Source organism: Carassius gibelio, chromosome A9 (genome assembly GCF_023724105.1).
Source record: "Carassius gibelio isolate Cgi1373 ecotype wild population from Czech Republic chromosome A9, carGib1.2-hapl.c, whole genome shotgun sequence".
Classification (NCBI taxonomy): domain Eukaryota; kingdom Metazoa; phylum Chordata; class Actinopteri; order Cypriniformes; family Cyprinidae; genus Carassius; species Carassius gibelio.
Window position 1 is genome coordinate 410,626 of NC_068379.1, and position 25,057 is coordinate 435,682.

At 37.5% G+C, this 25,057-nt stretch overlaps 2 long non-coding RNA genes across 2 annotated transcripts; one reads left to right on the forward strand and one right to left on the reverse strand.

The window, feature by feature from the left end:
• Window positions 1-14,977: 14,977 nt before the first annotated feature.
• Window positions 14,978-17,513, forward strand: LOC128020299 (uncharacterized). Its single transcript, XR_008185339.1, has 3 exons — window positions 14,978-15,255; window positions 15,394-15,526; window positions 16,593-17,513. It is a non-coding gene; the product is annotated as an uncharacterized LOC128020299 (long non-coding RNA).
• A 3,990-nt stretch (window positions 17,514-21,503) lies between these two features.
• Window positions 21,504-23,249, reverse strand: LOC128019369 (uncharacterized). The gene is made up of 3 exons (XR_008185121.1): window positions 23,080-23,249; window positions 21,782-22,212; window positions 21,504-21,599 (listed from the first exon to the last, which is right to left on the reverse strand). It is a non-coding gene; the product is annotated as an uncharacterized LOC128019369 (long non-coding RNA).
• Window positions 23,250-25,057: the final 1,808 nt, after the last annotated feature.

The window sequence follows — 25,057 nt, forward strand, 5'->3', positions numbered from 1 at the left end:
TCCTTTTTATTTGGTAAAACATGTTAATTGTCATCAGCAACAGCTGTCACTCATTACTCATCCCCTATATATTGGCTTGTCTCACGTCTTGTGTTTGTGAGATCATTGTGTCTTTTACCCTGTTTGTCGGCTTCAGTGTTGTCTGCGTTGGATGTTCATGTTTTCCCGGAACCTCATCCACTCTACGCACTTCCACTCAGCCACAAACACTTACCTTCGGCTCTATTCCCCGCAGTTCCTGTGCCATCCTCTCTTGCTGCCTTCTCACCGCCATCATCCGGATTCCTCACCTCCTCACCACCATCTTGGATTGTCGTCTACCCAGCATCATTGTCTCTTCTTGCTTGTTTGTTTATTTATTTTCATTAAACCTGTTAACTCACTATTGTTTCCAGTCCTTCCTTCACCCCACCATCACAGAACGATCTTAACAAACATGGAAGCAGCGAACACCCTCACGGACTTCATGCACCACAGTGTGAAACGAATGGATCAGCAGCAGGAGAGCATCTCTTCCCATCCAAGCGCTGGTGGCACAGGTGTCCGAGCTCACCCAGCAGATCCATCAGCTCACATCTCCCACTGCGCCCATCGCACCGCCTGTGCCGCCCGTCCCCCGGGAGACTCCCCAGGATCACTTGTGGCCAGAGTCGCGACTTCCGGCACCTGAAAGCTATTCTGGTGAGCCAGCATTTTGCAGAACTTTATTAAATACATGTTCTATGCATTTCGCTCTACAGCCCCGAACTTTCGCCACCAAGGAATCCAAGGTGGCGTTTATCCTCACGTTACTGTCGGGCAAGGCCGCCCTATGGGGGACGGCGGTGTGGGAGAATCAACATCCATGTTGTGCCTCGTTCCACGCCCTCTCAGAAAAGATGAGAAGGGTATTCGATCGTGCCGCGGCCGGCAGGGAGTTTTCATCGAGTTCCGGACCCTGGCGGCCACGTGTCCCGGCTGTCCTGGAGGGAGAGGGAACGGCGGAGGTCCCAAGGACTATGCCTATACTGTGGAGGCTCAGCACATAACATCTACTCATGCCCGGTAAAAGACCCAGCTGGTAGTAAACTTGAGGCTACTATCGGGTGGGATCTCCGCTGGGAAGTCCTCAATTACATCATCGACCCTCCTTCCGGTGAAACAGGAACTGCCTCACATCACCATACAGAACCCATCACACTGCTCACGTCTGGAAATCATCGCGAAACCATATCATTTTTTTTCATGGACTCCCCTGTTGCTCCCATTGTTGTTAGGTCACCCCTGGTTAACCAAACATAATCCACGAGTGGAATGGGGTTCAAACACAGTCACATTGTGGAGTGAAAGTTGTCATGAGTCTTGTCTGGTTTCTGCTTGTCCTGTTGTCCCTCCGCATCGTCCCAAAGACTGTGCCATAGATTTAGTGTCAGGTAAGTCTCCGCCTAAAGGCAAGTTATACTCTCTGTCTATTCCTGAGAGGGAGGCCATGGAGAAATTAATTTCTGATTCTTTAGCTTCTGGGTTCATCCTTCCTTCCTCTTCTCCAGCGGGGTTCGGGATTCTTTTTTGTGGGTAAGAAGGATGGTTCTCTGCAACCTTGCATTGATTACCGAGAGCTGAACAACATCACGATAAAGAACACCTATCCTTTACCACTCATGTCTTCAGCTTTTGAGAGGTTGCAAGGAGAATCTGTATTCACAAAATTGGATTTACGTAATGCTTATCATTTGGTCCGCATCAGGAAGGGGGATGAATGAAAAACCGCCTTTAATACCCCTAGAGGGCACTTTGAATACTTGGTGATGCCGTTCGGGCTCTCCAACTCGCCCGGGGTTTTCCAAGCATTCGTTAATGACGTGTTGAGAGATATGGTAGATCAGTTGATTATTTCTTCATCTCTCCAGGAACACGTTCAACACGTCAGATGAGTGCTCCAGAGGTTACTTGAGAATGGGCTTTTTGTCAAGGCGGAGAAATGCGTATTCCACGCACAGTGTGTTCCCTTCCTAGGATATATCGTCTCGTCCGAGGGAATACATATGGACCCTAACAAGGTTAAGGCTGTGATAGATTGGCCATCTCCAGATTCCCGTAAGGCTCTACAGGGGTTTCTGGGGTTCGCCAATTTCTATCAGCGATTCATTCGCAATTTCAGCCAACTAGCCTCACCTCTGACAGCCTTGACCTCTCCCAGTACTCCATTCAGGTGTTCGGACGCAGCTGAGGCAGCATTCACTAACCTCAAGAGCTGCTTCATTTTGGCTCCCATGCTTGTGGCCCCTGATCCCACATGGCAGTTCGTGGTGGAGGTCGACGCGTCAGAGGTGGGGGTAGGAGCAGTGTTGTCCCAACGTGCTGCTTCGGACGATAAGGTACATCCTTGCGTGTTTTTCTCTCATTGATTATCTCCTGCTGAATGTAATTATGACATTGGCAATAGAGAGTTGTTGGCCATCAAATTAGCGTTAGAGGAGTGGTGTCACTGGCTAGAAGGTTCAGGGTTTCCTTTTATTGTTTGGACCGATCATAAGAACGTTTGATCATTAGAGTACATTAGAACTGCCAAAAGACTCAATTCCAGGCAGGCTCGGTGGACACTTTTTTTCGGACGCTTTGAGTTTACTTTTTTCGTACCGCCCGGGTTCCAAAAATATCAAACCCAATTCTTTATCACGTCTTTTTGATCCCTCTGCCCACCCGGTGACTCCCGAGTGTATTTTACCTGAGAAGTTAGTGGTCTCAGCACTCGTATGGGAGGTTGAGTCGAAGGTCAAGATGGCCGTACAAGGGGTAATGCCTCTGTCCGGTTGTCGACCGACCCGCTTATTTGTGCCGGAGGAGTTAAGGTCAAAGGTTGTCCAGTGGGGTCATTGTTCTAGTGTAGCTCGTCACCCAGGGATAAGTAGAACTAATGGGTTGGTTAGACAACAATTCTGGTGGCCACGTATGGCTCGTGACGTCCGCGATTTTGTTTTGGCTTGCTCAGTTTGCGCCAGTGGTAAGTCATCTAACCGACCTCCTGATGGGCTTCTTCAACCGCTGTCTGTTCCTTCGAGACCCTGGTCCCATATCGCTCTAGATTTTGTTACCGCCCTCCCGCCCTCTAATGGCATGATGGTCGTTTTGACCGTAGTGGACCTGTTCTCGAAGGCGGTGCACTTCATACCCTTGCCTAAATTACCTACAGCCAAGGAGACAGCGGTCACTGTCCTAGATCACGTCTTTCGGCTTCATGGCCTCCCGGTAGACGTGGTTTCTGACAGGGGATCTCAATTAATATCAAAATTTTGGAGTTTTGTAAATTGCTAGGAGCGTCAGTTAGCAGTTAGCAGTTAACATCCCCAAAGTAACGGACAGTCTGAGCGAGCCAACCAAGATTTATAGAGGACGTTGCGATGTTTGGTCTCTAAGAATCCTTCTTCCTGGAGTCAACAACTCTCTATGGTGGAGTACGCCCACAATTCGTTGCCAGTGTCAGCTACGGGCCTTTCTCCGTTTCAGTGCAGTTTAGGTTACCAGCCACCAGTTTTTCCCAGTTTGGAATCTAAAGTTGCGGTCCCCTCCGCTCACGTGTTTGTCCAGAGGTTCCACCGCACCTGGACCAGAGCCCGCAAGACTCTGCTCTGGGTGAGGGAGCGCACTAAGGCCAAGGCCAATCGCCACCGGTCAAAGCCTCCCGTTTAAGTAGTGGGTCAAAAGGTGTGGCTTTCTACTAGTAACATTCCTCTGCGTTCCGTTTCTAATAAATTAGCTCCCAAATTTTTGGCGCGTTTACTATCACCAATCATTAGTCCAGACAGTCCGGACAGTCTCAAACTACCTACAACGTATAGGAGGATACATCCCGCCTTTCATGTGTCCAAAATTAAACCCGTGTTTTATGCACGTATTAATCCGCCTACTCCGGGGGAACCGACTTATTCGGTTAATCGTATTCTGGACTGATGGTCCAGAGGAGAGGAGTTGGGTACCTGCTAGGGGCATATTGGATCACTCCCTTATTGATGAATACAATCAGCAGGTAGGCCCTTCTGGGAACTCCAAGAGGAGCTCTGGGGGGGGGGGGGGGGGGGGTTGGTAAACTGTCACGGTTGGTAAACCATGATCTCGGGGTGTTTGCACTTTGTGGTGAAGTCTGTGTGTTTCGCATCTGCACTGATTAGGTTATGGGCGTCTCCGTTATTTGTCATCAGCAACAGCTGTAATTCATTACTCATCCCCTATATACTGGCTTGTCTCACGTCTTGTGTTTGTGAGATCGTTGTTTCATGTCTTTTACCCTGTTTGTTGGCTTCAGTGTTGTCTGCGTTGGATGTTCGTGTTTTCCCGGAACCTCATCCACTCTGCGCACTTCCACTCAGCCACAAACACTTACCTTCGGCTCTATTCCCCGCAGTTCCTGTGCCATCCTCTCCTGCTGCCTTCTCACCGCCATCATCCGGATTCCTCACCTCCTCACCACCATCTTGGATTGTTGTCTTCCCAGCATCATTGTCTCTTCTTGTTTGTTTGTTTATGTATTTTCATTAAACCTGTTAACTCGCTATTGTTTCCAGTCCTTCCTTCACCCCACCCTCACAACTCCACAGCAGAGAAAGCAATTTTGTCTTTACTGTTCAAATACATATAGAGGGCACTGTAAAAATATAAACGTTTAGAATTTTAATTTTATTTCAACTAAGGCAGCATTTGAAGCACTAAAATAACTAAATCTAAATAAACAAAAGGTTTTTTATTATTATTAACAAAATGAAAACAGAAAATTTAATAATTAAAAAAAAAATCTTATTCTAATTATTAACAAAAATTAATAACAAAAACAAAAAAAAACAAAAAAAACTTTTGAAAATGCCATAGAGCACTTGGTGTCTGATCTTGAAACTTGTGTGCAAATCTTGCACTCAAACCAAAATAAAGGTCACACAAACATGATGACACCCAGAGAGATGTACAGAGGTAATGATAAATATAGACTGTTACGCAAACAAATCAGCTAAAGTTCCTATTTGCAAGTTAGGTAATCAGAATCAGATTACTTTTTTCTAGTAACTAGTAAAGTAACACATCACTTTATACTTTTTCAAAAATGTAACACTAGCTACTTTGTATTTCCATTTATTTACTAACAAGTCTCCTGTCTCCAGATTTAGTATTCATCAAAATTTATTAAAACAGTGAAATGCAAACTCAGCATATGAAAAGTGAAAGTGACACGACATACAGCCAAGTTTGGTGACCCATACTCAGAATTTGTGCTCTGCATTTTACCAATCCAAAGTGCACACACACACACCATGAACACACACCCAGAGCAGTGGGCAGCCATTTATTATGTGGCCCCTGGTGAGCAGTAGGGGGTTCAAACCCACAACCTTAGTGTAAGGAGTCAAACACTCTAACCATTAGGCCACGACTTCCCCATGATATGACGCAAACCAATGGATGAACAAATGTATCTAATCCCATTTTATTAAATAATGTCTTTGCCGCTGACCTTTTGATGATCCAGTTTAACCATACTAATAAGCAAAACAATTGTGCTTCACTGTTTTTTTGTTTTTTGTTTTTTTGTTACTGTTGTTTTTTTATTGCTGAAGAGTGTTGAAACTGCTTTGCATGTGTTCTACTGTACAGATGTGAATTTACTTTTCCTTCAGCCCGAGGTTAATTCATTACAGTTTTTGGTGTGAAAGGGCCAAAAAGCATAATTACATAGCATTGTTTGTTTTTTTGTACTTGGGTTCATATTGAAAACTTCTTTGTTGATGAGCAAACATCTTCAAAGCTAGCGAAAGCATTGCAATTAAGTTCCCTTTTATTGTATGTTATCTGAGAGTCAGGCATTGGAATGTCTTTAGAATGCCTTTAAGAATAAAAACATCTTCCTATTTCTCTCTCTTTCTGTGGTCTTCTGTGGATAAATGAAGACGAAAGATGAGTATTTGATTCATTTACTCTTGAAGTTGGTGGGGGAAAACACCCGTTATAATGGACTGTTACGGCACAGACCATCAAGAAGCTTCAGGATTTGCTGATTATGCTGCTAAATATTGATCTGCTACTCACATGTGTCAAAATTCCCTCCTCCCTTAATTAGAATTCTCCCTGTGTGCCACAGACAGGTGTTGTTGGAATACATTACAGCTATGTGTAGCGGGTAGTGCAGGAACTGCCCGGGATAATTGCGACCTCTTGTCTTCTTCCTTTCCTCCTGAGTTTTGAGATGACTCTGGCCTGTCTGTCTGACGTCTTCCAGCTCTGTGATAATTTATTTTCCTCCTTTTATCACATAATCATTGCTCCCTCCCTCCCGACCTCCCCCATCTTACTCCCTTTCTTTCTCCCTGTTAAAGGGTTAGAGACTTTTTTCACATTCCTCGTTCTCTCCAAAGTTTTTTTCTTTTTCTTCCTTTCTGTCTGTAAACCTCCTTGATAGACACATTGTTTTCTAGTCTTTGTTTACATAATTTGTTAATATCAAACTTTTTTTAGTCAGGACTCATATGTCAGGACACACTGCAGGTCATATCAGGGTTTGCTGTGACACATGGTGGCTTTGCTTTTGGGTCTGAGTGCATGTAATGTAAGGTTTGTTCTGACCTGTGCTGGACAGGACACACCAAACAGAAAAAGAAGCATCCAATTTAATGATTCCATTATTGATTTTGTTTAGAATTCTGCATGATAACATAAAATAAATATGATGACTGAAGTTTGCGTTTTGACCCAGAATCTGTCTTGAACCTAAAAATGTAAAGGGAATATATAAAGACTTTTATTTATTGTTTGTTTCCTTCTGTCCATGACTTCATTAGCACAGTGTTGTGACCCACCAGCTGATAACTACTACTCCAAACGTTATTTTCATTCTAAAAAGTTCCAAAATCTTGTTTTGAATTGAAAATGATGTCATACATACATAATGTATAGTTTTGTTTACAAATAAAGACCATAAAACGATAAACATTGTAAGTTATAAATGTGTAAAAGCTGATATGCCATATTATTTTTTGTCTAATTTTAATCGTAAACTAACACACAGATGACCACAAAACTAGCATTTACAGCATATAACTTGATTGCAAATAAATGCACAGACACTATTTAACTGAACAGAGATGACATCACTGAATTCAATGATGAACTGCCTTTAACTATCATTTTGCATTATTGACACACTGTTTTCCAAATGAATGTTGTTCAGTTGCTTTGACGCAATGCATTTTGTTTAAAGCGCTATATAAAGAAAGGAGACTTGACTTTACTTGATTTACTAAAAGTCTTTTTTTTTCATTTCATAAATTTGAGGATTCGTCATAAAAATAAATAACAGGAAACATTATCAGATATGTGAAGAATACATAAGGTCTGTCATCTGGTCACTCTGATATGCAAACTGAATAACCCATGAAAATGCTCTTTTCATACAGACAGATGGCTTACTGTGATCACATTGCACCTCTCTGTTTGCATGTTCTTTTGGATTTCATGTGTGCTGTGGATGGACAGGCTTCAGGGTCCGTATTGCTCATTATAATTGGTTTTCTGCTTGAACTTTCAAAATCAGGTGTGTCAAAGCAGAGGAATAATTTATTTTTTGCTTCAGTATGCAATGTCTGACCGTGTCTATTCACACATATGTCCTAAATTTGAATGCTGTGTCTCCCTGTCAGGATGAAAAATTAGTAAAGGATGAAGAGCACTTTATTTAAGTATTTATTTATTTACTTACCATTCTATAAGAACAATTACATATTTGAGATTCTACTGTATTGTGTCCCCTTAAGTTAAATTGAAACATATATAATATAATATATAATATATAATACATAATATATGGTGCATGTGTGTATCTAGACAGTTATAGCTTCAGAAATGTGACAGTGTTGATAATGACAGGGTTGCCAAGAGAGAACATTTTATGATTAATACTTAATTCTTGGAAATGCTTTTTCGTCCTAGGAAATGATGTCACTTCTAGAAAGTCATGTGATCTAGGGTGACTTAATAAGCTAGGGTGCTTAAATATGGCAAGTAGCATAAACTAATTAGATTTATTTGCATTATATATATATACAGTATTGTTCAAAATAATAGCAGTACAATGTGACTAACCAGAATAATCAAGGTTTTTCGTATATTATTTTATTGCTACGTGGCAAACAAGTTACCAGTAGGTTCAGTAGATTGTCAGAAAACAAATGAGACCCAGCATTCATGATATGCACGCTCTTAAGGCTGTGCAATTGGGCAATTAGTTGAATTAGTTGAAAGGGGTGTGTTCAAAAAAATAGCAGTGTGGCATTCAATCACTGAGGTCATCAATTTTGTGAAGAAACAGGTGTGAATCAGGTGGCCCCTATTTAAGGATGAAGCCAACACTTGTTGAACATGCATTTGAAAGCTGAGGAAATGGGTCGTTCAAGACATTGTTCAGAAGAACAGCGTACTTTGATTAAAAAGTTGATTAGAGAGGGGAAAACCTATAAAGAGGTGCAAAAAATGATAGGCTGTTCAGCTAAAATGATCTCCAATGCCTTAAAATGGAGAGCAAAACCAGAGAGACGTGGAAGAAAACGGAAGACAACCATCAAAATGGATAGAAGAATAACCAGAATGGCAAAGGCTCAGCCAATGATCACCTCCAGGATGATCAAAGACAGTCTGGAGTTACCTGTAAGTACCGTGACAGTTAGAAGACGTCTGTGTGAAGCTAATCTATTTTCAAGAATCCCCCGCAAAGTCCCTCTGTTAAAAAAAAGGCATGTGCAGAAGAGGTTACAATATGCCAAAGAACACATCAACTGGCCTAAAGAGAAATGGAGGAACATTTTGTGGACTGATGAGAGTAAAATTGTTCTTTTTGGGTCCAAGGGCCATAGGCAGTTTGTGAGACGACCCCCAAACTCTGAATTCAAGCCACAGTACACAGTGAAGACAGTGAAGCATGGAGGTGCAAGCATCATGATATGGGCATGTTTCTCCTACTATGGTGTTGGGCCTATTTATCGCATACCAGGGATCATGGATCAGTTTGCATATGTTAAAATACTTGAAGAGGTCATGTTGCCCTATGCTGAAGAGGACATGCCCTTGAAATGGTTGTTTCAACAAGACAATGACCCAAAACACACTAGTAAACGGGCAAAGTCTTGGTTCCAAACCAACAAAATTAATGTTATGGAGTGGCCAGCCCAATCTCCAGACCTTAATCCAATTGAGAACTTGTGGGGTGATATCAAAAATGCTGTTTCTGAAGCAAAACCAAGAAATGTGAATGAATTGTGGAATGTTGTTAAAGAATCGTGGAGTGGAATAACAGCTGAGAGGTGCCACAAGTTGGTTGACTCCATGCCACACAGATGTCAAGCAGTTTTAAAAAAACTGTGGTCATACAACTAAATATTAGTTTAGTGATTCACAGGATTGCTAAATCCCAGAAAAAAAAAATGTTTGTACAAAATAGTTTTGAGTTTGTACAGTCAAAGGTAGACACTGCTATTTTTTTGAACACACCCCTTTCAACTAATTGCCCAATTGCACAGCCTTAAGAGTGTGCATATCATGAATGCTGGGTCTTGTTTGTTTTCTGACAATCTACTGAACCTACTGGTAACTTGTTTGCCACGTAGCAATAAAAAATATACTAAAAACCTTGATTATTCTGGTTAGTCACATTGTACTGCTATTATTTTGAACAATACTGTATATATATATATATATATATATATATATATATATATATATATATATATATATATATATATATATATAAATCACAAAAAAATATATATATTTATTTATATTTATAATATTTAATATAAAAAAGTATAAGCAAAACTAATACTCAAAACTGCATGGGAATGTCAAGTTTTTTTTACTATATGGATGCAGTAATGGGGTGCATCCATGCATGACAAACCATGCTGTATGAAAGTTGACAAGAAAAAATAAATAAAAATATGCAGTATTGTGTCATGGGGACATAAAAGTAGAAATACGATCCTAAAATGAGCTGAAGATACACAGTTGAACATTTCGTCACAATTTAATTGTATGTTCAATACACTCAAATTTCTCAAATTTGAGGGAAAGAATACATTATAACCTTTATCTGTGTTGCTTCACTAAATGAGCAATAACTAATAATGCCAGTACTGACACCAGTCATTTCTTACTTGATCATCTGATGTTACATATATATATATATATATATATATATACTATACAGTGAATAAATAACAGGCTACTATTGATGTGTTCAGAAAAATGGTTGTATTAACACATACAGAAAAGGTTTTCTTCAGCTATGCAAGTCATATCATATGGTTTATTTGTATTATTTGTATTTGTATTTTTTATTTATTTTTTTGCCTGAAAATAATCTCCTTGAAAAGGTAAAAAACAAAACAATGCATTCAGTATTGTATTATATTACATTATATTATATTCATATTTAAATTGAATATTTACAAATGCCAAATGTCAGAAATGAGACATGCACAGTCTTGAATGTGTACTCCTTCAGGACAAAAGCCTGTGCAATTTAGCAAGCACGAACACATTACTCGTGCATGGTTTTGTCTTAAAGAGATTGTGACACACAGAAAGAGGCTGAGAGAGACGGTTTATTTATTTATTTATTTTTTGCAGGTTCGGTGTAAGTATGCAGGGAGAATGTTACCCATCACTGTGACATTTTACATCATGGCATCATGACCAACATGCACTCTAATTTAAAAACATTTAGTCATCAAAATATGCCTATGATTTGTTCCCAATTATTAAAGGATTCCACAAATCACCTAGTTATCTTTCACACCCAGACATTTGTATTGTACTGTTTACCATACTTAAACTCTGATCTAACTAAGCCTCTCTGTCTGTCTATTTTCTTTTTATTTTTATTTTTTTATTTTTTTCTACTCCACTGACCAGCAAGGGAAGGTTCATTAAAAGCAACTGAATCGGAAATATGCCTGCCCTGGAAAACATTAACTGCTTCCGCATGTTGCTGAGAGAAATTATCGCCTTAGTTTATCAATCAGATCAGAAGACATAATGACCCTGTTCAGTACTTCAATAACAGCTGCATGGACTGTGGATCTGTTTAACATGCAGATCAATTCCCACAGGAGACTGCAGTCTGCATTACAGTAAATACGGGGGCCAAGTTCTCATTTCAAAATGAGTTTTAAGTTTTCAGTTCATAATTATCAGTGTATATATTTTTCAAAAGCTTTATTGGCACCAGATGTGATCGTAATTTTTATATTATTTTTTTGTTCAACTCATTCAGTAATTTTAGTGACAGAATGGCCATCAGCATCCAATGTGCATTAGGCTATGGAAAGCTGAAAGTGTCAAAATCTAGCCATGCACTGATCCTGAAACCACTCCTGGAGAGACGTACAGTAACCGTTTCAATAACTATAACAGATTAACATAAAAAAGTGACAAGCATAATACAAACAAATATTATATTGAATAGACTATTTGATATAAGATTTGTTTGTTTTATGTTATTGCATGCCCATTATCATTGTATACTTTTTAAAAATCATGTCACTGAGGGGAATTTATTTTCTTCCTAGTTTCCCCCTCATCTGTTGATTTGCATCAGTCACCCATGCAGAGCGGTGTTACTGGCCACACTACAAATAATTATTTGACATTGTTCATCAGGAATCAATGCACAGCAGCAGGTCATCCCACAACTTGTGTCTGAGCTAAATATTTATGAGCGGTTTGACTACTTCTACAGCTGCAGTCAGTCACTTTAAAGCGGATCCTTAAATAATTAGTGTCTTTTACTAGCCTGATGTCTGTGATAACGTCTGTTAGAACACAGAGGGACAGCACTTTCATTTCCACATGCAGTCATTTGCTTGTCATTTGGTCATTCTCACATGACTGAAAGACTGTTGTCTTTTTATTAACATGAATGATAGAACAACGTGTAAAGAGTGAGATATGTGTATGTGTGTGTGTGTGTGTGTGTGTGTGTGTGTGTGTGTGTGTGTTTGTGTCAAAGAGACGTGCATAATATGTCCAATTGATAACTGTCATTTGCAGTGAAGGGAAACTGTCTATTGAAAATGTGTGGTCATGCTTAAAAAGACACTCTAATTAAGCAAGCAGAAATGTTTGAATTAGTACAATATCTTCTATTTGTCACTCTTACACCATATGTAAAACATTTGTGTGTATATGTGTGTGCTGTGAGCTCTATGCGGTATGGATTATGAGAAGTCTACTCTCTGACCCAGTTTACTGATACATAGGCCTACTCTAACATCATGATGAACTGTTGTTTACTGACTACAAGAACCAGGAGGTACAAGATCCACCTTCATCACAATCATATGCCTTTTTTTTTTTTTTTTAGATGCAGACAAAATCTACTATAACAGAAGGAAAAATAACTGGAATATTACATAAAATGTTTATTGTCTTAAACTTCACTGTGAACATTTTTATTTTATTTCATTTTATTTATAAATGTACATTTCATTGTTCTGTTTTATTGTAGTTTTCTGTCATTTTCATTTGTAATTTTGTAACAATAAAAACAAGAATAAAATTTATGAAAGTTCATATATTCATAAAACAGCAAAAATGTAAACATACTCTCTACTTTAATCAAACAAAAATGTAATTGTAATGAATAACTTAAATAAAATGCATGATACTTGTTCTGACCTGAAATTGACAAAAATAAATAAATAAATAAAATTCCCATCCAGAAAACACATAAACTTTCTAAATTCTAACGTCATCATATAATTTAATTATGTCTTAATGTGTGTTTTTAATACACATTTTTAGTAACCCAACAGCCATTAGGAAAAATAAGATGGCACTTTAATTTAAGTTTGTAGAAAAACTCTTTAAAAGAATAATGCAAAACAAATAAAATTAAATTAAACAATAATGCACAAATTTGAATTAGATGCTTGAAACGTTAAACCTTAAATATAGATCTCCTGACAACTAGCCTCAGTCTCAAATATGTAAATCAAAGAGACACAGTTATTCCCATTCATTGCCTGAAAATAATAAAAAGTAATGTCACAAACTGCAAACTCTCTGCTCTGAGACATAGACCTGTCAGCAAAGGCCAGATGTCACAAAGGGCACTACTGGTTTTTTGAAACTATGAGTAAGTGAACCAAACTGATAGGATCACCTGTAGGATCTGTTGTTTTTTTTTTTTGTTTTTTTTTTTTCAGAAGATTTGGTCTACATTAAAGCCCGTGAAGTAAGCATCTGTCTGTAAACCCAGCAGAGCACTTTGCCAACACACGGCATCTGCTTTAGCTCTGCACAGATTTGCAATGTGTTTGCGGGCCCATTTCACTGAGGATGCCATTGCCTGGTGTACGGAAACTGCTATTTAAAGTATGTTGTCGCAATATTACAAAGCAAATGTAAATCACACAACATAATTCTTCAAAGCAACGGACTGGGTTCTGGGTTCCTGGTGGCAAGAGAGGTGCTTTTGCTTCGGTTCAGTTCCACGATTCAGCTACCTCTGCCTGACCTCCTTACTGAGGTCTCTGTGAGTTACTGAAATCATCTATGAAGAAGGTAGAATGTGTCCTGCACTGCTTAATGACTTTGTTTTAGGGCGTCATCCCATCAGCCCCTCAGTACAAAGACCGGACAGATCTGTCCAAGTGGAGCATGGCATTATAATTTAGTTCCTCTTAGGTTTCCTGCTCTAGCACTTAAGACAAAGTGCCTGCGGCCTCTGAGCTCTCCACATGCAGACGGCACCCGATTCGAACGTTATCACTCGATTGAATGGGGCGTTATCAGAGGTTATCAGCCCATAGCTATGGGCCAGGAGGGGCCTCCTGCGCCTACTAGTAGGCTCAGAAGGCCGTGATCATCCATCCAAATGGTTGATCACCCACAAATATACAAGAGAAGACTCCAGATCCAATCCCAGAATTCCTGCTCACCGGTAATCGGATGTCTACTGGACGAAAGCGGCAACGTTGCGATATTTCCTGCTTAATATTTTCAGGTAAGACTATTAAAATTATAAAACTGAGCATTTAAACTGTAATGGAAAACAATATGTACACTCGTATTGCGTGTCATTATTGTTGACATGAGATAACCGCATTGCGATGTGTCTGCAAACGTTATCGCTAGATCATATTACGATATTAGCGTGTCGTTATGTTAACGTTGCATGCTTTATGTGAGCATTAACGTTGCTAATATGAGTGTGTATTTACGTCTGAAGCTAATGGGGGAATTTAGTTTTGAGTTAAACTGTCAAAATGACTTTTTACACTCTTACAGGCTATTCTGTATGCTCAATAATGAAGCCAGATCATAGGACTAATGTAGCCCATATTGACTTGAGAGAAATATTAAACAAGATGTATTTTACGGATGTTTGGAAACCTTGGGATCTTGACTAGAGTGTAAAATAAAGTTCTGTGGGTTTGGATCTGTCTATCTATCTATCTATCTATCTATCTGTCTGTCTGTCTGTCTGTCTGTCTGTCTGTCTCTCTCTCTCTTTCTCTCTATACTAGCTAGCTAGCTGTGTATATATTTATATATATATATATATATATATATATATATATATATATATATATATATATATATATATATATATATAGCTAGCTGTCTGTCTCTCTCTTTCTCTCTCACTCTCTCTCTCTAAAGCTTGCTAGCTGTGTATATATTTATATAATTTATCTATCTATCTATCTATATATGTAACTTGAAAAATAAATGTCTTTCTGATTAGCTGTCTGCCTGCCTGTGTTACATTAATGTCTTTTTACCTAACTTTTTTGTCTCCCTTTACAGCATACATTTCCAGCTGGTTGCAAGGACTTCTGTGGCAAGTTTGTTTTATTACTTCATATTACTATGTCTTTGTTGAACTATCCAAAATTTGGTTTTGGGCTGTTTAGAATTTATTGTTCACAAATCTGTCTTGTGCAAGTTTCTCTCTTGGCCGAGAGAGATAAGCCTTACAGTTGCTGATCTAGAAGCATTAGGCAAGAGTGTCTGAGAACGATGGTATGATCTGCAACACTGTCTTTTTTTATTACTGATTTATTACTGACTATCTATTTCTTTCTTTGTTGTTATTCAACAAGAGAGAACTCCCATTAATGGGAATCAAAAGGAAACCCTGAAATAATTTTTTAAGGATGGAATGACACGAGTTGGTTCAGAATTAATACCAAGAGCTGCATCAGCTACTGGTTTGGACACCAGTGTCGTAGAAATAAGGTTTACTTTTGTGCCACACTAACAAACATCATGTCAAATAAATAAATCATTCTGCTGCACTGCTTGTATAAATTAAGTGTTTTGTTAACATTCAGTTTAATTGGTGTATTACCTTTTTGCTATTTTTTTGTTTTTCAGAACTGGATTGGTAATTACAAAAGATCGCAAATGACCAATGCTTCGTCTGAGCCCCGGCCATCAAAGGCCAAAGTTCACATTAGAGAGCTGTCGCCTTACAATCTTTTTTGTAGGGACATATTCAAAAACAAAGGTGAGAAACAAAATTTAAAGACTGTTTTTATTTTTTTATACTAAATTGTTTCTTTCCATACATGGTGGCCTTGTTGACATAAGGTTTATGAGGGTCATGAAGCGTCATGAAACAGATTTTCATGATAGTATTTGGGAAGTACTTCACTCACACAAATTACATTCATCAGTTTAAGAATGCTGAGTGTATTGAAAACAATCATCAGGTCATCTACTTTACACGTTATCTTGTTTTTACAGAGTTGTTACAGATAAATGGTTTTCACAACCCAAGTACTGATTGTCGTTGTATGAATTTACTTTAAAAAGGAGATGCTGACTCTAATGCGTTAAGTTTTTCCTCAGGCACAATGAATGAATGCACAATGTGCGCCACATTGGGGGAAGATGCAAAGCAAAAATACATTCAAGAGGCAGCAGCACTGAGGGCACATGGGTAGGCACAGGACCTAAACCCTGAGATGAGGGATGCCCGAATTAAAATGCACTTAAAGAAGCTGAAGTTAGAGGTTCATTTGCTAAGCATTAGTGGTATTCTTAAATTATTAGATGGAAGGATGATCAACAGCAATTGTGGTGTGAGCAAGACATTGTGTTAGACAACCGGATTGTTTATCTCTAGTTTTTATCATAATTTCAAATGAGTTTGTTACAAAAATATTCCAAGGCTATCAACATCAAATATTCTCACATTGAAGAAATTGTCAAAGACTCATACCAGCATCTCAAACTGGAAGCAGCTGAAGAACAAAGTGGTCATGAGATTTCTTAAATTAAAATTTAGTTACCCCTTTGTCTCAGGTTTGATTTACATCCATTTCTGAAACGAAAAACCCAGAGTTTTCCTAAAGCCGCTTTCTGAAATGGAACCCAGGAAAACCTGCTTTTATCTTATGATTGATTATCCGCAAGATCTGAGATCAATTGATGTGCAATACCCACATATTCCTTTGGCAACAGTTAAAAATGAACAAGCTGCCTTTGAGATGTTGCTTTAAATATAGTTATGAGTATGATTTAAACTAACTCGCTTGACTTTCAAAATATTTGTGTTTTTCCTTTGGTAGATGGAGGCAATTTGTGCTGTGTCTGCTGCGTCCATTTTGATGATAAGAAGAAGAATGCAAGACAGAAGTGGAGTTCATGGTCTCAGTGCACAGTGTGCCAATCATGGTCACACACAGCATGTGGCTTAAAAAGAACATGTGCCTTCACTGCCAGTGTCAAGACACCATGCAAACACCCTGAAGATGTATCTTGTTACTTGTTTGGGTTGTTTTTACTGTGTTGACGGCCCCCAACCCAACCATCCAAAAACACACACACACACACACACAATACATACATATGCTGCAAATTCATTGTAATGACCACACTTCACACGTAAGAAGAAAATTGTGATCTTTTTGTTATTTTCTTTCACCCCAATTTTTATTAATTGTTGTTTGTTGGCACCATCAATGTGGTCTCCTTTATACAGGACTTATGTGGGGACCAATAAAGTTACATTGTACTGAATTGAGTCTACATGCATGAGACATGAGTCTACATGCTTTTTATATATACACCTGTTTCATCATTGGTTCAGTAGGGCTGGGTTTTAGCAAGGACCTCACCATAATATTCACAACAGTGGGTCAGAGTATGATTTCATGTTATGATTAGATGCTTCACATAACTTAACATGTTTCACAGTTTTGCTGTCACTAGGAGATGCTTGGCAAAAAATATATTGAAAAGATGGTTACTGGTACTTGTAGAAACTTTGGTATACAGCTGAACACTACAATTTATTTATTTTAAATTTAAATGGTTTCTATGGCATTGCTTACTTCCACTCTGAAGTATTTTCTTCACAATTACTGTTATGCTTTTATTTTAATGATAAACATTTAAGAGAAAATGTGAAGGGTATCATTTTATCTGTGTTAAGGATATCAATTGTTTCTCCTTGGATTCAGATAAATAAAGTTTATTGTCAGTTTATGTGAGGGAGGACTGGTGTGTTCCACTTTTGTTTGCAGTTGTCTGCCGTGGGTAGACTACATTTCAATTCAAAGTGCTGTCTGTCACAATTATGTTTATTATATGTAATTAATTATACATTTAAAATCTGATTAGTTTATCTGGTTTGCAAATTAGGGTTGTAAAATTATATATTTACTGAATATATAAAATATCTAGTATAGCCAAACTTTTAATTACATTGCATCTAGATGAATGCAAATAAATTAATTGACATGCTTTCAAACATGCTTTTTAAATGACACATGAGTTTTGGTAACATGGACTGAGAAAACATTTAACCATCTTCTGCTCAGAAACCTTGTAAAAACTTTACCTTTTACCAGCAATTACCAGCAATCTTCAAATTATCTTATTTTATGTACAACATAAGAAAGCAACTCATACAGGTTTGGAAATACATGAGGGTGAGTAAATGATGACAGAATTTTCATTTTTGGGTGAACCATCCCATAATTAGATAGCATATATATATATATATATATATATATATATATATATATATATATATATATATATATATATATATATATATATATATATATAAGCCATGTGTGTACCAAACAGAAATGCAAAATGAGTCTGTGTGTGTGTGCGGACAAGGTATTTGTCATGTTTAGGGTTCATAAATCTGTTTACAAGGTCAGAAACAAACGAACATGCAAATAGCTTCTTTTTATATAGGCTATGGCTATTTAGCCTTCAAATAGCTCTCTGAAACTACACCCGAGATGGCTTGTGCATGTGAAATGAGAAAATTAAAACTTTGTTGTAGAGCTAAACCACATACATTGTTAGAAAGGTCTTGACCTGGAGAGTAACATATGTAAGTATGAAGATCCTACATGGCTTCTGTTTTGAAATACTGACCTTTGAAACATCACCTTGGTGCATATTTGAAGGCTTATAATTAAGCAATAAAAAGGGCTACACACATGGGGCCAACTGTTATAGAGAGCTCTTGTCCTCATTTATGATGTAAATATAGTCAACAGCTTGGGATATTGTCAAATCTGGTTAAAAGTTATTTGAACATTTAAAATCTGATTACATAGATATGTTTACAATCTGCCTAAACTCCACACTTTACTCTCAACTCACTATTTGCAATATCCTATTCTAAGAAATACACAATTTTTTAAAAAAAAACTACAATTCCCTATAGCTACGCAATGCAGCTTGATACAAATCAAACACTGCAGTTGTAGTTTATCTGGTTTGCGAATTAGGGTTGGAAATTAGGGTTGTAAAATGATATATCTACTGAATATATCAAATATCTAGTGCAACCAATCTATTAATTACACTGCATCTAGATGATTTACGTTAAGAAAATCTAAATATATTTGTTTATTTAAGATTTTTTTGCCGAAATGTAGAACCCTCAAACCCCGCCCACAACACAATGCACTTCCGTAACCTTCTGCTACCAAAAGTGTATTTCTCTGAATCGAAGGAGAAATGTGCAAAGGTTATATTAAAATATCGTATTGTTGAGTTATCTGTTTGTTGTTGTTGTTTTTTTTTTTCATTTTTTTTTTTGGACAAATGTTGAATTTATCATTTAAAAAAAGTGTCTTGTGAATAAAATACTTTTGGGCGGAACTACGTTATGCAAGCTACGTGGTTTCAGCGATAGCAGCGTAACCACCATGGCAACAAACAACGAACAAACTAAATGTAATATACATTCACTGAACGAAGAAAGTGAAAATAAAACGAAAACAGCCAATGGGAAGAATAGAAAAAAAGTGTTCAATTACATAGGCTTGGATCTGGAGAATTTCAAGCCAATAACAGTTATGTAGGAACATACTGAATGTGGCACACTGTCACATACGGATTTTGACTGTAAATTCATTGTATGTCATTTTTTAAGTAAATTACTTTTCATTGACTTTAAATGAGCTGTGAATAAGTGCAGAGCGCCATGGCTAAAACATGGCTGTAACTCGTAGAGTCAATACACCTCTATGTTCCCTTTTATTTTATTTTTTTACAAACTCATAGTTGCTTCAGAGGATTCAAGATCCAATAATGTATTGCCATTTCAACTCAGTCGAAGGGGATTTTGATGGTGAGCTCACAAAAAACAAAACACCTCCCACACATTTGTACATTACAGTAAATAACATATTACATTATGGTAAACACATTTTTTTTTTAGATTAGATTAGATTAAACTTTATTGTCATTATGCAGAGTACAAGTACAGAGCTAATGAAATGCAGTTAGCATCTAACCAGAAGTACAAGAATATAGTGTTTTATATACGTAAAAGTGAAGAGTAAGTAAAGCTATGATATACAGAAAGTACAGTGTACAATATTGATCGGAGTATATACAGAATGTAAATATGAATGCAATGTAGGGATTGTATGTACATTATGAACAGAGCAATGAAGGATGTGGATGAGAACAGTGGTAATAAATGCAGTTGGATGAGTGTGCAAAAATATTGTTGAACAATGTATTCTATGCAAAATAACAGTAGTGCAATATTTTTTATATAAATATTTTACTGTGCTTGTACATTAACAATTATAGACAGTTTATTTTTTTAATTTTGTACTCATACAGACAGACTAGTGGGGATATGTATGCTTAAATACAGTGCCTAAGCTTAAATAGATCAGACCTAGTAAAACAACATGTCTGCACAAGTAATGCAGTAAAGTAATTAAATTATTTATATATTATAATTATATTATATTATATATCTATAATGTCTTGTGCATGTGGGTGAAACATCACAGTGGCTTGATGTCATTTTCTTTCCAGCTGTTGGAGACCTTGAATGAGAGCAGCTTACTGCAGTCCTAAAGAGTTAAGGAAAACATAGATTTATGGGAGGAAGAGTGATCTTTTTCACAAGTTTAATTAATATTTCATGGACTCAGGCCATGAAATTCTGCAACAATGATTAACCTCTTGAGGCTTTGAGCTGTCAAGATGTGATAGCAGGTATCCCTCTAAACATGCGGGTTCTGTGTAATGGATCAACCGCACTTGTACTGGAGCTTTGCTTCCTCAAAAGGCCAAAGTTGGCATCCAATGTGACAATCATATCTCCATCCGCCTGGAAAACAAACACTTACAGTAACACTGGTTTTGTACCCGCACCAGGTTTATACATTTATACTATTACTTCTATTATAATACTACATAAACAAATTAACTTAGTTTGATATTAATTCAGATTTGAATTCTATGCCATTAATTTAATCAAACAAGAACCACGCTAGAATTATAACCAACCTTTGGACATGCTGGGAAAATGGTTCCATCATTTAATTGTGGGCAAATATCAACCAAACTTCTTTGTCGGAAGTGGTGATGCCTAAAATGGGATATGGGGTGTTGCAAAAACCCTCAACAGAAACCTGACACTCCAGTGACAGAGAAACAGAAAGCTCTAGCAAAGGGATGGAGAAGGCTGTCTGGGGCTTGTGGCTGTTGCTGGTCAGAGCCCATACCTCAGCAGAGTACAGGTTTCTGGTTCACACGCACACATGGTGACTGTAACTGTGCAGAGCCATCCTGCCAAATATAAAGAGCAAAATAACATAAAAACATAACCTAGTACTACTATAGAGACTAACATATCAGTATAAATTAAATTAAATTAAATGTATGCATTTAGCAGACGCTTTTATCCAAAGCGACTTACAGTGGATTCAGGCTATACATTTTTAGCCATCATGATAGTATATAAACTATACATTTAGTTTATATAGTATAGACTAAATCACTTGAGTGTATCACATATAACTTAATGTTTGTAATTATTGGAATCAACAAACAACTTTTTTTTTTTAATTGCATCACAAATTTGATTAATTCCTTAAAGGAAATCATTACTCCACATGTAATTGGATTGAATTCCTTAACCTGTCAATAAAATTAAATACATTAAGATTTTGTATCAGGTAAAATGACAAACCTGTGCTGACAATGACCTTCATGTCCTTTGTGTACACAGCATGGGTGCCATGGCCTTCAGGTAAATATAAGAATAACCCCAGGGAGGATGGCTCATAGTAAACATTCTGTAAGAAAGATGGATAGCTCTAATGTTTTTAAAACAACAAACTTGTGACACTAACAGTTGATACTGCATAGTGCTAAAACAATTTGAAGTATCTAATGAATCTGTTGAGATTACTGTGAGTTTGCTGTCTGTATGCAAGTATAGCAATAGCAATGTAAGACGGTATGCTATTGTTCTTACGTTCCACTTTTCAGGAAGATGCAGTGAATTTCTGTGAGTCCTCTTCAGGCAAACCTCACAGAACACTGCAGTGGAGCTGCACTCAATGCACCTATAATCAGCATGTTCTCTGCAGACAGCACACTGGGTAGTGACTGATGCTGAACATTCAAACGTCACCTTAAGCATCTCATCCTTGACTGCATCCCAGGCATGAAGCTCTCTCTTCTTTGCCTTACTGTATGCGCTCTCAGAACAGCTTTGTGTCGCATCATCAGGTTCAGCCAGTTGAGATGTAATAGAAGGGTCTGAAGGGTGGGTCTGTTTGTAGCTGGGCTGAGGAAGACCTTGACTGAGGTAAGAAAACTTTGCAGGGCCCGCAATAGACCTCCTTACCAACTTAATTTTAACGTTCCTGAAACGTGTGGTCATCTTAAGAGCTTTTCCCATATCTGAAATCAAAATATTTGGCAATTATTACATAAAGCAAAGTGCAACCCGTACCGTACTTCTTATCACAGCCTAAAAGACAGAAACACATGAGTGAAAATGGGATGCAGTCAGATGAGGGATATTTGGTGCGATAGTTAGATACAGCTAGCTATATAACTAGATAGATTGCAAGATATATAGATAGATAAATACACATCAAGCTAGATCTACATCTATAGATAGATTATATAAATAGATAGATACACAGCTAGCTAGCTAGCTATATATATAAACTGCTCAAAAAAATAAAGGGAACACTTGTGTGTTATATTGTGTTGTTAAGTATTCCCTTTATTTTTTGAGAAGGTATATAGATAGAAAGACAGAACAGACAGCCAGACAGATCCAAAGCTTCCTGATATGGGATCAAATCCAGCCAAGCTTTGTCCAAACCCACAGAACTTTATTTTACACTCTAGTCAAGATCCCAAGGTTTCCAAACATCCGTAAAATACATCTTGTTTAATATTTCTCTCAAGTCAATATGGGCTACATTAGTCCTATGATCTGGCTTCAAGTGAGGCGTTATCGAGCATACACAATAGCCTGTAAGAGTGTAAAAAGTCATTTTGACAGTTTAACTCGAAACTAAATTCCCCCATTAGCTTCAGACGTAAATACACACTCATATTAGCAACGTCAATGCTCACATAAAGCATGCAGTGTTAACATAACGACACGCTAATAACGTATGATCTAGCGATAACGTTTGCAGACACATCGCAATACGGTTATCTCATGTCAACAATAATGACACGCAATACGAGTGTACGTATTGTTTTCCATTACAGTTTAAATGCTCAGTTTTATAATTTTAATAGTCTTACCTGAAAATATTAAGCAGGAAATATCGCAACGTTGCCGCTTTCGTCCAGTAGACTTCCGATTACCGGTGAGCAGGAATTCTGGGATTGGATCTGGAGTCTTCTCTTTTATATTTGTGGGTGATCAACCATTTGGATGGATGATCACGGCCTTCTGAGCCTACTAGTAGGCGCAGGAGGCCCCTCCTGGCCCATAGCTATGGGCTGATATAACCGCTGATAACGCCCCATTCAATCGAGTGATAACGTCCGAATCGGGTGCAGACGGAGTGTGTTATTTCCATCCTTTTCCGTCTGTTTTGTATCACCTGCAGTGCTAAGCAGAAACCACACAGCGGATTGAAAGAGTAAGAGTTCGTCCCTTTGTCAGAACAGATAAAAAAGCAGTAAAATGCTCCGTGATTCGTCTCTAATAAAACGTGCAGAACTTGAGTGCGCGAGAGTTGAGTGAAAATACCTCGACATGTGTAGGGCGAGCGTGTCTCTCTGTCTCTGTCACGACATTGCTTTCATGCTTTTCTCTTTGTGCAGAGATTAGGCCGTTGCCAACCTAAATGATTACTTCAGTCAACACGGTACAAGCTTGTGACACCGCCGAGCGTCCCTCTAACTGATCTGCAAAATGTCAGCAAACTGCTTTTGAGTGTAATCTTAATTTGACTTGGAATTAGTCTTTTTGCTGTGAAGATCTAATTATTCAGACAATTATTTGCCTTGTGAGAACTTTAGGAAAAGATCAGCCATCCCACGCCTGATGAGAGAAAGAGAATGAGAGAGCAAGAGAAGCCGAGAGAAAGAAAAAGAGATTACACGATAGTGAGCGTTCCTAGACGTTGCCCAGAGGCACCTTCATCTCCTCTCTGAGCTACACGGACATGAATGGAGAACGACAGAATTCCATAAAGAACTCTACAGTAAGGCACACTGAACGCGTGCATGAAGGGCATACCTGCTGTCTGAGAAATAGTGAGAAAGAACGGAATGGCTTTTACTTTTTACGCGCTCTGGATATAGGTGTTAAATAAATGTGGCATGCATGTTCACTTTACAATGCAATTTAATTTAGATGAATGTATAATAATTAGAACACATTATTGTACAGTATATAATACTGTATTACTGTACAGTTAACTGCTATCCGAAGCTTTAGAACAAAGTCCCAAGTGACAATGCAATTTACGCTGATTTATGATCTACACACACACACACACACACACACACACACACACAGATATATATATATATATATATATATATATATATATATATATATATATATATATATATATATAAAGATTTTGGTTTATACACGGATAAGAAGAAACAAAAATCCCCAAATCTAAATTGTGACTGTATGCCATTGTGTGTGACCATTGTGTGACTTTATATATATATATATATATATATATATATATATATATATATATATATATATATATAAAGATTTTGGTTTATACATGGATAAGAAGAAACAAAAATCCCCAAATCTAAATTGTGACTGTATGCCATTGTGTGTGACCATTATGAAGCAGATGTTACTGCAAATATTCTACAGGATTTGAAATGAGTGAATTCCAAATTAAATAATACTCTTTGTGAGCTTATGTGCACGCTTGAATTGTTCAAATCCGTACTGTTTTAAATAATTTTGAAAATGGGAGCTTTCTATATAATGAAGCTGATTTTGATCTGGTGTTGTAATGGTGCTGAACATAACGAGAGTTTAACAAAAAAATTAATAAATAAATAAATAAAATAAAAAAAGAAGAAGAAGAAAAACATCACGTTGCATAATATAAACAAAATGTTATTTACATTTTCATTCGCTAATTCCAAGTCATTTTATTATCTCTTAGCACAACCTAAAATACTGACGCCAAATGTGGATCAATCATCTGTAATTGATAACTTTAATCCAACATAGAATTTACTACACATGCATGTTAATTGCATTCATAACACGTTTGGCTTCGTTATTTTC